The sequence below is a fragment of the Psittacula echo genome (assembly GCF_963264785.1).
Source record: "Psittacula echo genome assembly, chromosome: 1".
NCBI classification, from domain to species: domain Eukaryota; kingdom Metazoa; phylum Chordata; class Aves; order Psittaciformes; family Psittacidae; genus Psittacula; species Psittacula echo.
In genome coordinates, this window is record NC_137735.1 from 53922619 (window position 1) to 53935593 (window position 12975).

General features: G+C 42.0%; 1 pseudogene across 1 annotated transcript; it reads right to left on the reverse strand.

Annotated features, from left to right (window-relative positions):
* Window positions 1-2299: 2299 nt before the first annotated feature.
* LOC308231458 (alcohol dehydrogenase 1-like) lies at window positions 2300-12122 on the reverse strand (annotated as a pseudogene). Its single transcript has 9 exons — window positions 12105-12122; window positions 10891-10992; window positions 9497-9635; window positions 6909-6996; window positions 6579-6799; window positions 5625-5885; window positions 5002-5137; window positions 3798-3936; window positions 2300-2333 (listed from the first exon to the last, which is right to left on the reverse strand). The product of its transcript is annotated as an alcohol dehydrogenase 1-like (transcript).
* Window positions 12123-12975: the final 853 nt, after the last annotated feature.

The window sequence follows — 12975 nt, forward strand, 5'->3', positions numbered from 1 at the left end:
TTTCCTACTCTGATGCTTCACGTATCTGTTGTGGAGCAAGCCCATTGTTTTCCTTTGGATTTTTGCAATCTCATGTATGGGCTCATTGCCCATACAAACTCTTTGCTAGGGCAGAGAAGTAAATATTTTTCTGGGTTAAAATGTACCTTGCATAAACCTACGGATGTTTTATTGATGGTAGTTTTAGACTGCTGAGTTTGCATTTATATTCTAGAAGAGATGCTCTTTTTGTTATTTTAAGGAAACTGAGCAGTAAAAAGGATTAAAATAGAATTGGAGCTGAAATGGATAAGCTGAGTAATAGAAACCACTCCAAAGAGCAACGTGTCCTTCCCATTGCTAATCTGGAAACAAATGCCACACATTAAAATACCGAATGCACATGGTTGTTCTGTGTAATTTGGCAACCAGCTAGAATCTATATGGACTTACCATATACTCTAAGCTGATGCCAAGGAGGGACTAACAGTAGGTGTTTACTATGCTTTGCAGATTGCAACAACAGAGATGGGCTTTGCATGATCCTGAAGAGGACAGAGGCGAGGAGATTTCTTGTACTTTATCCCCTGGCAATATTTTTGGTTTTATTCTTCTACCCTCAAGACTGCTGTTATACCCTCTACCCTTAATGCAGTAGAGAACGCCTTGGAAAAAGCTTTTATCTGGCATATGGAGGATACTTTACCTCTCCATACTCCTTTCTTTCTGTCCTCACAAGCTAGGTTAAAACAGCCTTCCTTTGGCTTCTGTTTAATTTAGGACTTAAATATACAATAAAGTAGCTTGGCCTCCACAGAAAACATTTTGCTAAAATACTCTGAAAATTGAAATATTATTAAGCTTTTCTTTGTACTGAATCCATGCTACCACAGATGACATCTGATGACATGAAGTGGAATTAAATCCCGTCTCATTCTGCTTTGAACAGTGATCCCATTCACACTGTTGGTTCTCACACAACCTGCTTTCAAAGAGAGGAGAACTCTTCAACTGAACTGCATGTGAAAGGAATTACTTTATGGGCCAGACAAAGTCTTTGCCCCTGACTGCACAGGTAACCCCACAGAAACAAATGACTGAAGTTTGGGTCTGAACTGCTGCGTGAACGGAGTTTTATACATACACGTGTTTAAGGATCTTCTGTTAAAGTCTAATCTCTGGGTGAACTCATCCCCAAACCATTAACCCAGCTGGGCTGCTCAAGGACTCTTTCTGGTGACATAAGCACGTCAGTCATCATTAGCACACAGTCCCCTTGCTTCACAGGCTTTGCTGCCCAGCCACCATGCCCACGAGAGCCTGCAAGCTCTGAGTAGAACTTCAAGAGATAAGTCAATGCTGATCACATATACCAAAGACAGAAATAGCCTCTTCTCCTGTTTCCTCGCTGCAAACGCAGAAAGCAGTAAGATGCTTTGTGTTCTACTACGTGCAAACTGTTACCAGTCACGTGTTTCTTCCCATTTACTCTGTATTTACATTTAAAGGTTAACACACTGCCTCTTTATTTAATGGTAACAAATAACAATACTTGATGCACGTTCATATTTCTTCACATTGTCTCCCAAGCACCAGAGGCACTTGTATAAATTGGCCAAAGATCTCAAACTATACTGGTAAAACAACTAGAGCATTCCTAAGAAAGAGATACAAAGGTAAAAGCAACCAAGCAGAAGAACACCACCACAGAACAGCACCACAGCAGTTTCATATGAGATGCCTGGAAGTGTTAATTTGGTGGTGAGACATTCTTCAGGCTGTAAGTCTTTGATTTACTGAAATATCCTTAACTGAAATTTTTAATTCAAATGCAAGGTCCCCATGATTTTTAATCTCTGCAGTAATTTCCTTGCCTGTCAAGTAATGGAATGCTAAAATCATTCAGGATGGACACACAGTTCTGACTAAAGTTTTACTGTGCTGAGCCACAGTGTTATAAAGGCCCTTCATTTTGCTGTTATTAAAAGAGTGCGTATTAAAGGCCATTTAAAAAATCCAAACCTTTTCTAACACCTGTGACAGCAGCAAGTCCTGTCATTCATAATACGCCATTAGAGGAAAACTGCAGCACAATTTCTTCTGTGTAAAGAGGATTTAAAGCAAGAATCAGTAGAAAGAGGCAGAAGAAAAGATTATTTCATTTATGAACACTGTGCTTGAAGTCTGGCGTTTGAGCTTGATCCTTTTATTCCGAGGGGACGTGGTGGACCTTTCAGAAACATCTTGGCTTGTGTTTCATACCAGTTGTACTGGAGGATAATGAAGTTTGTACTGGTGCTAAGCCATCTGCTGTTAACAATTAGGAATCCTGAAACACCAGGACAGTGCGAATACTGCAATATAAAGGGACAAGTTAGTGGCAGTAGATAAGCCCCTGGGCTAACATCAGAAAAACACTGCTGTTTTCTCTGCTAATGCAGGCTAATGCTGTCAGCCAGGGTACTCCCTCCTTGCCCACCCCAGCCCCCACTGCAGCACCACTGCAAAGCAGATGTGCAAACTGTGCTGCGGAGAACAACATTCATGCAAAACTGCATAGCCTTCACTCATGAACTCGGGGCTCCTGGCAACTCATCACCAGACAGAGCCTGGGAAGTCCTCAGAGTGGGGCTGACACACGTCTCTGCAGTTACAAATGGCTCTTAAGGGTAACCTCTGAGTGGCACAGCTCGTTCTGTGTTGAAACACTGAAGTGTTTCTTCTAGTGATGATGGTCAGCTGCAACAGGCCTCCGTCTTCAGGTGGACTGCCAGTCTTTTAGCAAAGCTGATAGCGTCTCTGTCCTCATGGCTTTCCCGTTTGCTACACTAGACCTAAAACTGGCATTTACAGCTCATCTAAAATAAGGACAGCCAAAAAATGACATGCGTGCTGTGTAGGTAGAACCTTAGAACAAACCTCAGCGGCTAAATTCTTTTCTTACATGCTTTATACATTTAGAGCAAGCAACACCTAAAATAACTGCCAGCAAATGACAATGAAAAGAAAACGTGAATGTAATTCTCCAGACTGCGTAAGTTGTACACAGCTAGACCTTACAAAAAGGGTAGTCCCCACACGCACTGAGGTACACACATGTATTTCCCACTTCCGCCAAGGAGAATTTCCAGTTATTCCCATGCAAATCTTGTCAAATGTCTCTGGCAAACAATATTTCCAATTTCAACACTCCATGAAAACAGAGCCTGAGCTGAACTCTCACAAGATTTGAGGAAGGCATGAGAGCTAAATTCTGAGTTTGCAATGTTTGTATACATCAAGCACTTTCTTTCGTGAAAAGCCCCAGAATTCAGGGTAAACTACCCAGTGACTTTAGGACTAATTGCACTGGGACTGTAATTCACCACAGGAATGGTGACTTGCTCTTCTAGTCAATATTGTCTATTTCTGTGCTCCTGCTCCTCAGCCTAAGAGGTTTCTTCAGATGTGACGCATTTGACCCTGGCACTCCACAGCTTGGCATTCCCAAGCTCCCTTGTTTGTGTGCTCTTTTCCAACAGGTAGTGAGCACAGACTTCCTCACTGCTGGGGTCTTTTCTTCCTCTGCCACCCAGTGTCTTTGTTCAAACTAAAATGTGAAAATTCCTCTACAAGGAAAGACAGGGCTCAATGTATTTCCAAAGCTGAAGCTTTGCTGCCTGTATCACTACAACTGCAACCCAGGGAACCATACTGGGCAAGATTAAGGGATGTAGTGTGCTGCCGTTCCCCTTCTCCACCGTGAAGTCACGCTCTGCGTTACCATACAGCTGCTTTAGGTTATTTATACAGAACTTTTACAATTAAACATGGTTTACCTCTTCCCTGTCCTTAGCAGATCAATTCCTTCATTGATTTTAGTGAAATGAAGTCTATGAGTTATTAATGGATCCAGAACAAATTTTTTCTTCATGTAGTCAGCAACCAGTTTAGGGACTGAATCTTTACTCTTCCAGCCTGAAAAAACCCACAGATAATGCAAAATGAAACATCAAAGGCTTGGGAAATACATAAACCCATTGGCAGCTTAAAGTTTTAGGTAAACTTTCAATAAGAGAACAGCATGATGAAATGCTGCAGCATGTCTTTACCCCTGTAACACAGAGGGCCAGCAGAAAACATGGGTTGAAGTGCAGCTGTTCTACATACAACAAGCCCAATAAGTGCTTTACTGGTGGCAGACCTCTAAAAATTTTAATCTTTACAGAATCCAAACTTTTCCCCACATTAAATACTGTTCCAACTTGTCTGTTGACGTCTGCTGCTCACTAAACCACACATCATACAAAAGCCAGAGTGGGGACATCCACGTTGGGAACTGGAAACTGGATTGACTGATCAAAACTGAGGGGGGCATGGGGTAGATATGCCTCTTTTTTCTTTCAAGCAGTACTAGATAAAACTGTCTCAGTCAGATGTCCTTCCAGAGGAACCTGATTTGTCTCTGCTGTTCTATTCAGGTGTCTATTGAATACATAAGAGGAAGTGGCTGGGAGTGAGAAAACCTGCTGCTGGAGCCAAGTTTTCGGTGGCCTTCAGCTTTGTGTTGAGCGAGCTTGGGCTTGTCAAGCTTTATCTTCCTTTGTCCATTTCTCTTATCTTTCCCTTTTCTTTCTCCTTATCTGTTTTTTCTTTTCTATTTTTATCTCTTCTCCTCCCTCCCCTCCCTCTCATTTTCCTCTCTCCTTCTACCTTTCTTTCTCCCTCACTTCTTTTTTTTCTCATTTGCCCCCTTTATTTCCTTTCTCCTTTTCCCCACTATTTTTTTTCCTATCTTTTTGTCTTCTACTCTTCCTCTGTCTCTTCTCTCCCACCTCCATCTCTGGTTTTCTCTCTCTTTCTCTCACCATTAACTAATAGTTTCCATAACTAGTTCCCTTTGTGCTTCTTTGTCAGCAAAACAGCCATCAATATTACTTCCAGTAGGACAACCTAAGCAATGAATTTATACATATGCTATTTCATTCCAGGTAACTTGCAAGTTTCCCAAGCCAGTTAAATCACTTCTTTCCAAGCCCTTACCTCCAAAGACACAGCCTTTCCAGGTGCGACCAGTGAAGATGAGCATGGGGTCAAAAGTGATCTTCTGTGCTGCAGGAGGCGCTCCCACAATCACACTGACTCCACTGTTGTAATGGCAACAGGCCAAGGCTGAGGTCTGCATTGGGAACAGAGGGACGCCCACAGTCACACAAGATTTGCCGCTGAGGCCCAAGTTTGCATTCCTCCTCCTCTCAGGGCTCTGCTTGCAATTCACTTTTTGTAACTGAAACCACATCAAACAGTGTCCATTGAATCTGCTCACACCGTTGTGTTTGTTGTCAGGGGTTAGCTATGTCCTAGCTTTGCTCTCCCTCCCCATTTTGTCTTAGACATCAGCGATAAGCCACTGCTGGAAAGCAGACAGTGGGCTATGTGAAATTTAGCCACCCTGGTTAGGCCACGGGACTATGCTCAAGTTCTCTGCCCTAAGGTTTTGAGCATGCCCCTGCATCTCAATGGCAGACAGCTGGACATACGAGGTTTGAAGGTAGCCTGACACTTTGCCAGTGGCTCTCAGCTCCTCAACCTTGGTGCTTACTGGGTTAGCAAAGACAGACCTAACACACTAATGCCTCATTTGATGACATCTTTTGGTTGCATACCATGGTTTCGATATGGCCGACAACCTCAAAGGCGTAGTCCACACCTTGGCCAGTCATTTCGATCAACACCTCGTGAATAGGCTTCTTGAAATCTCTAGGGTTGACGCAGTCTGTGGCTCCCAGTTCTTTGGCCTTGGCAAACTTGTCATTATTGATATCAATAGCAATGATGCGGGAAGCTCCAGCCACCTTGCAGCCCATGATAACAGAGAGGCCAACTCCTCCAAGGCCGAAGATGGCACAGGTGGAGCCTGGTTCCACCTGTAATACCCAGACAAACATGCCATACTCTAACAGTCTATAAAGTACAATGCTTTTTCTTACTACCAACATGTTTTCAGTTAAGCTACTTCTTGTAATTTAGAGATTACCTGCTGAGAAGGAATTTGCACATCCATGCCTACTAGTGCAGCAGCCAGCTATACTGTTATAATCCTACATGTGACTAAGATAAATTGTCCCTAAAATACATTTCTGAGACCAGATTTTCATCACTCTTCTCAAGCTTTAGGTTCAGAGACATGTTTTTTTTTCTACAACGCTTTATATTCCAGTGGTGTTAAAATCTGTAGTGCCACTGGAGACAATGACACCTGTAAAAGTCACATTTGTGTATTGCTACGATTTCTGAGTGTTGCAAATATAGGCTTCCTAGATTCCAGTTACAATAAAACAAATCATCTCCTTTGTAATGTTTTTTCTAGGGGTAATAAAGCCATGAGAGAAAAATTAACAGATGGTAATACGCATTTTTACTGGATTTTGATTTGAAGGCTTCTCAGTACCTTAGAGACACAGAAACTGAAGTAGGCAAAACCCAAGCATCTTCCTTCCATCCTGAACTCTGCAACAGAGTCTGTACCTCCTGGCTGCTCTGCTGATACCCCACATGCAGGCCATACAATCCTGAATAGGCCGTCATGAGTTACCAGAAACACCCACCATGATGCTTACCTTGGCAGTCTGCACAGCAGCCCCATAACCAGTTGAAAATGCACAGCCAATTACAAAAACTTTTTCCAGAGGAGCAGCAGAATCGATTTTGGCTACAGAAGTTTCATGCAGTACTGTGTATTCAGTGAAGGTGCTGGTACCCATAAAATGGTGAATTGCTTTTCCTTTACAGGTGAATCTAGTGGTGCCATCAGGCATTAATCCAGTACCCGAAAAAAAGGCTGTTTGAAAGATGAACAGAAATGATGGCAAGTGAAATCTGTTGAGTGTGATCAGCTTTGTATAAATAGAAAGTCAAATAAGGGTTGTAGGTGACCCAGGAAAACTCACTCATTTTTGATGCACAGATTATCCTTGGCGCTTAAGCAGCAGCTGCACTCCCCACAGTATGGCACACAGAGTGGAATAACCTTATCTCCTAGAAATAATACAGGAATAACAGGATTTAAAAAGGCAAACAAGAAGCATGCACATAAAAACATGGAGCAAATGTATTTAATCCCTAAGCAAATGTGTGCTAGGAGTCAAGTCCAGAGGAGGGCCACAAGGATGATCAGGGGACTGGAGCACCTCCTGTATGAAGGCAGCCTGAGAAAGTTGGGGCTGTTCAGCCTGGAGAAGAGAAGGCTGCGTGGAGACCTCATAGCAGCCTTCCAGTATCTGAAGGGGGCCTACAAGGATGCTGGGGAGGGACTATGCATCAGGGACTGTAGTGACAGGACAAGGGGTAATGGGTTCAAACTTAAACAGGGGATGTTTAGATTGGATATAAGGAAGAAATTCTTTACTGAGAGGGTGGTGAGGCACTGGAATGGGTTGCCCAAGGAGGTTGTGAATGCTTCCTCCTTGGCGGTGTTCAAGGCCTGGCTGGATGAGGCCTTGGGTGACATGGTTTAGTGTGGGGTGTCCCTTCCCATGGCAGGGGGGTTGGAACGAGGTGATCTTAAGGTCCTTTCCAACCCAAACTATTCTATGATTCTATGATTCTATTGCCTTCTGCTGCCCGTGGAGGATACACCATCTCTCTCTGTCAGAAAGAACGTAACCAGGGCAAAGTTATGACAACTGATTTCAATACACAAACCTCCTGGTGTCTTTCACAGAACTGAATCTGAGCTATGTCATAGAACTCCGTTAGCTGCTGACATTCCCGAAGTACTCATTCAGCAGTTTATTGCATCTTCTACTTGAAAGGAAAATAGTAATACACAGGTAAAGAAACTGAGATAAAAATTGGCACCCACTGCAACAGGAGATTGGAGGGCCAAGATAACACGGCTGTAAATTGCGCATACAGAGAATGGGAAATTGAGCATTAATTTACCAACCCTCTTGAGTCTCTTTCCTATTTTACTCTTGCATTGGAGTAAAGCAGGTAAAATGTTTGTCAGAGAAGCAGTGACACACACAAGATAAGACATCTCTCTTTCTCTAGCACTCTTACATGATGGACAAAATAGCACACAGCTTCCCAGTACAATTTTTACTGCTATGCCTTTTCCACAGCAATGATGTGTGGTAAATCCCTCATAATCTCTAAACAGGTAACCCCTAACAGAGATCAATTTGTGATTTGGCAGCTCTAAAATGTAGCTAATCCTTGACACATTGAAAAGCAAGGGAAATCTTTGATTACCACTAAAACATGGAAAATACCCACAGAACATGAAACGCTCCCCCTCTGCCCCGGCCCTCAGCTAACTTAGAACTGTGACACAGGCCTAGTAATCATTCTGTCAAAGAAACTTTGCACATCTTGGGAGTCCTTTTTAGAACTTGAAGGTGTAAACTAAGCAACAGCCAAGAAACATGATTTTGTGTGTGTTCAGGCCTGCTGTTTCACCCGGAAACACGTGGCAGCTAGAATTAGACAATAGAGTGATTTATGAAGCCAGATGGAAGAGAAAAAGCAGCTAGAGCTGTCACTGAAATTTGCAATATACATATTTGTTTGGAGCTAAAGCAGAAAGGCCAAGTAAAATTTTTTCTTATCTCACTTACCAACCTGCTTTGGACAGACTACATATCTGTTGTCAGTACAAAGGCACTGGGAATACGGAGGTGTTAAAAATGAACTACTTAGGTATTGTAACAAACTGCCTGGATAAAATCAAGCACTACTGTGCAGATTTTGTTCACTGCATAATTTCTGTTAATAATTTAGTCCTTATTAGAGTCTGTTTGGTTCCACACAGATGTACAGAAATGCTGTCTCATCTTGCAGCAGTTGGAGGAACATCAGCATCTTTCACTAACTTCTCTTTCTACCCACTGTGGTTCCAAGGGAGCGTAGGGAGAGGAGCAGCTGGTCCAGAGAAGTGTCCTCTTCAAAGCAACCCAGCTCTCAGTGAGCAGTGCTGTCTCACCTGCACTGGTACTGTGCAAAGCAAAAGCAAAGCCTGCAGCAGGGTGGGCACCCCAGTCATGCCCTGATATCTTTGAAATGAAGTAATGGAACACACAGACCTGAGCTCGGGTCTACTGAAGTCAGTGGGTTATTTGACTGTTAGGAGAATGGAAAGAAAGTGTTTTGACATGTTGACCAGTGCTTTGCTTTGACTTACTCTTGAGATGAGCTGTATAAACTGGGGTTAGAGAACCTGTAATAGCTGATTTTCTGTGTCAAAGAGCAAAGAATCTGTTCTTAATCCCATGACGTAGGTAGAAAGCAAGCTGCAGATGTTTTTCCCAAAACCAAAGAAATTGAATAGAAAATCTGAAAATAAATCAAGAATGGTAACACAAAAAGATGTAGACACCATGTAGCATCGTTTAAGATAGCCTTGAAGAAAATCAGAGTTGGAACATTTTCTCCTCTGCAATATAAGCACTTATGCATGTAATCATCTTTGACTTAGACAGGAGTGTCAGGAAATAGGAGAATCAGCAGAGAGTTTGTGTTCAGTGCTGTTTCACACCTGGTTTGATTGAGGTTACTCCCTGCCCAACACTCTCCACAATACCAGCAGCTTCATGCCCAAGAATTATTGGAAAAGGCATAACCAGTTCACCAGTTATCACATGGTCATCAGAGCGACAGATCCCTGTGGCCACCATCTGATTTAGAAGAAAGACAAGAATATGTCAGCATTTAACTACGTCATGTCATATGTGGAAGTGAAATGGTATCATACCTTTGGAGAAGTGATTTGCTTCCTTCCAAAATCACATATACACATAATAACTACAGGGAAAACACTTTAGTTTGCGTGATTCATGATTTTCATAGGTTGCGTTAGCCTTTAATCTACAAAGCAAGGCTCCTTTGGGAATGTTTGCTCTGCACTACTGAGCTCCGTAGGAAGTCTCATTGATTATCTGGCAGGACCCAAGTTCTAGCAATGTAATCATATATGAAGAACAGAATGCAATAAAATATTTCAATATTTATAGATAAATACATAAATAGAAAAAGGTTGCAATATTGTAGAAAGATTATCATATCAAGTAAATATAAATTAACCATCAAATAGTATTTATAAACCTAGAAATATTATATATATTTTCTATTCCTTATTTCAGATGATATTACAATATATAAGAGATATGTTACATAAAATACATGTTATACAATGGCATAGCATCATATATAATTACATTTTAATTATTATATGTTATTTATGTATTTTAAATATACGTATATGTCATACATACAAAAATTGAGGCTATACATAGTATTTTATATCACATTTGCCTTTTCTTGCAGGTAGCACAGTAGCAGTATTTCTTTTGAAACATTCAGGTATGTCTGTAGAGCTTTTGTTCTGACAAATGGAGTTGTCAACCCCACGAGAGGGTTCTTCTCACTGGTCTAACACTTGAAACTGCTCTAAAATAAAAACAGCTGCTGAATCCCACTGAGAAAGGTCCTGAAATGTGAGAGATGCTCAGCACCCAGTTGAAAAACGAAGCTCCCACCCTACTGAGCTATTTCCTAGCACAGACTCAAAGTAAAAGAGAAATTCTTGCTCCATACTACAGAAGAATCAGATCTTTGCCTTGTGCTGTGATTTCTTCAGCCCATCAGAAGCACAAATGTCTTAGAAAACTGAAAACCTAATCCTAACAAGTCTTTTCTTCTTTTTAAAAAGACCCTCATGATCAAATTCAGGATTTGAAGCATATTCCACAGGAATAGTAACTACTGAATACTGAATAGTAACTACTGAATAGTAACTACTGAATAGTAACTACTGAATACTAACTACTCAGCTATTGAATGTCTTCTGACTGGATCCTAAAAATCTATAGAACTGATCCTGATAAACAGCAAGACAGAATAATAGGTGTTTTGATTTTTATTTTTTAGTACCTTTACGCGAACTTCGTGCGCTTTTGGTGGGGCAACTTCCACTTCCTCAATAGAAAATGGTTTATTGGCTTCCCACATTACTGCTGCTTTGCATTTAATAATCTGCAAACAGAGCAAAGAAAAAGGGAATGGCACTTGCAAGTCACCACACAGACAGAATCGTATATTTCTGCATGTGAAACGCCAGCTCATATTTCAGGGGAGGAGCAAGAAAACTACAGGGAAAAACCCCAAACTTGGTGAATTTACCTACAAGTGAACTACAGGTTATTTTGCGTTTGTGGTATCTTAAAGAGAGCATTTATTTTTTGTCCCCTCTTGTTTTGTGTGGCTTTAAAATAGTGAAGACAGCTGGCAGTAACAGCAGTACCGATCCCCATACTTTCTTAAGGCACATTACAGCAAGGCACAGGCCTTCAGTCGTTTCCTAGGTTCTGGGTTCCTGTCCATCGACCTTGCCTGCATGTCTCCAAGTTAGGATCTCTCAGGTAGCGCAAGAAGCAACATATACTGTCTTCAGCAGTGGAATTCACCTACATCTCTCTTCTCACTTTCTAGCAAAGATGCAAATACTCATTTCAGTCCCAGCTCAGTACTGATACATACGCTCATACTGATGCATATAATACTTACTTTGGATCATCATTACCTTAAGCTCCAGAGTTGTTATGCACATATTGAAATTTAATGACTGTTCTAACATCATCACAATTACACCCCAAAATGTAACACAATATTAACCATGGGGTTTTTTTGAAAACAAGCTGATATGAATAATAAAGAAGCTAAAAATAGCTTAAACCACCGCGGGATCTCAGAATAGAAACTGCTGGAGCTGATAAATACATTGATCTGAACACTTACTACATTGCATCACGTTTCAAACTGTCCAATCAGGGGTTAAAAATAGTTTACTAATGCTGGGGAAGGTTATTCTTATCCTGGTGCTCTTACCTCAAGTTCTTAAATAAATAAATAAATAAGTACACAAGTAATGTTCTTCATTTTATATTTTATCTTCTTTCTTATGTAAAACCATTTCAGAGGAGAGTACAGTGGCCTGCAAGTAAGGGCTGCTCTCCTGCACCAGCTTCCTCCTAAACTCTCATCTGTGCTATAGCACCAGAACTAAGGGTGTCCCAGCAAAGAAACTGCATTTACACATGCACTACTCAGCTGCAGGAAAGAAACTTCTAATAGAAACTTGTCCTTACTTTGCCTGCCGTGCTCATGTTGACCAGTGTGTCTGTCTCAAACCCTGCCACCACCGAATCCTTGAGCCGAGAATTCAGTCAGCTGCTAAGCAGTCAGCTTGCTGATACCCCAAATCCTGTCCATGCACTGGAAGCTGGTCTTGTGAAGTGCTCCTGCAAGTGCGCTGCCCTGACCTTTTAGCCAAGCCTCCCAGCTCAGAGTCCCACCCCTTAGTCAGTCAAAGTGCCAGAATGAAAATAAACCAGCCACCTGCTGAAACCTCACTCTTCATAGTGCTTTTGTCTCCCTTACTCCTTTGTCACACTCTTCTCCACCCGTTTCATACCCTCCCTAGGGTTGTCCTCAACATCACGGGAAGAAGGCAAAAGCCTTGGCTGGAAGGTGTTCCCTCTTTCCACCTCTCTGGGAAGCTGCCCTCCAAACCCGCTGCTCCCACGGATACTGCAGCTCCAAAGAGAAAAGGGAAGAGTGGCTCTTGAATTCATAGCAGCAGGGATGCAGTGAGAACACGAAGGTTTACTTTGGATTACTTTGGTGACACTCGGAAGAGCCCAGTTAACACATTAACACATGCCGTTGTGCAAGCTGCTTAAGAAACACACACTGGCTGTGGCTGTGCCTGTCCCCAGTCCTGTAGTTTCAGAGTCCAGGTACTCATTAACCTGTTGGAGTGTTTCAGTGAACAGTGACCAAGGACAATGTGCTGATCATATCGATGACAAAAATTAGCCATGGAGAAGTGTCCTGAGAGGATGCACATTTCTTACCATGTGCAACACCTGCTCCATTTGTGTGATTGCCTGACCCATGGGTTCCATGGACATTCACCAGCACAGGCCCATCACTGCTCCTGCACCAATGTACTTGCCC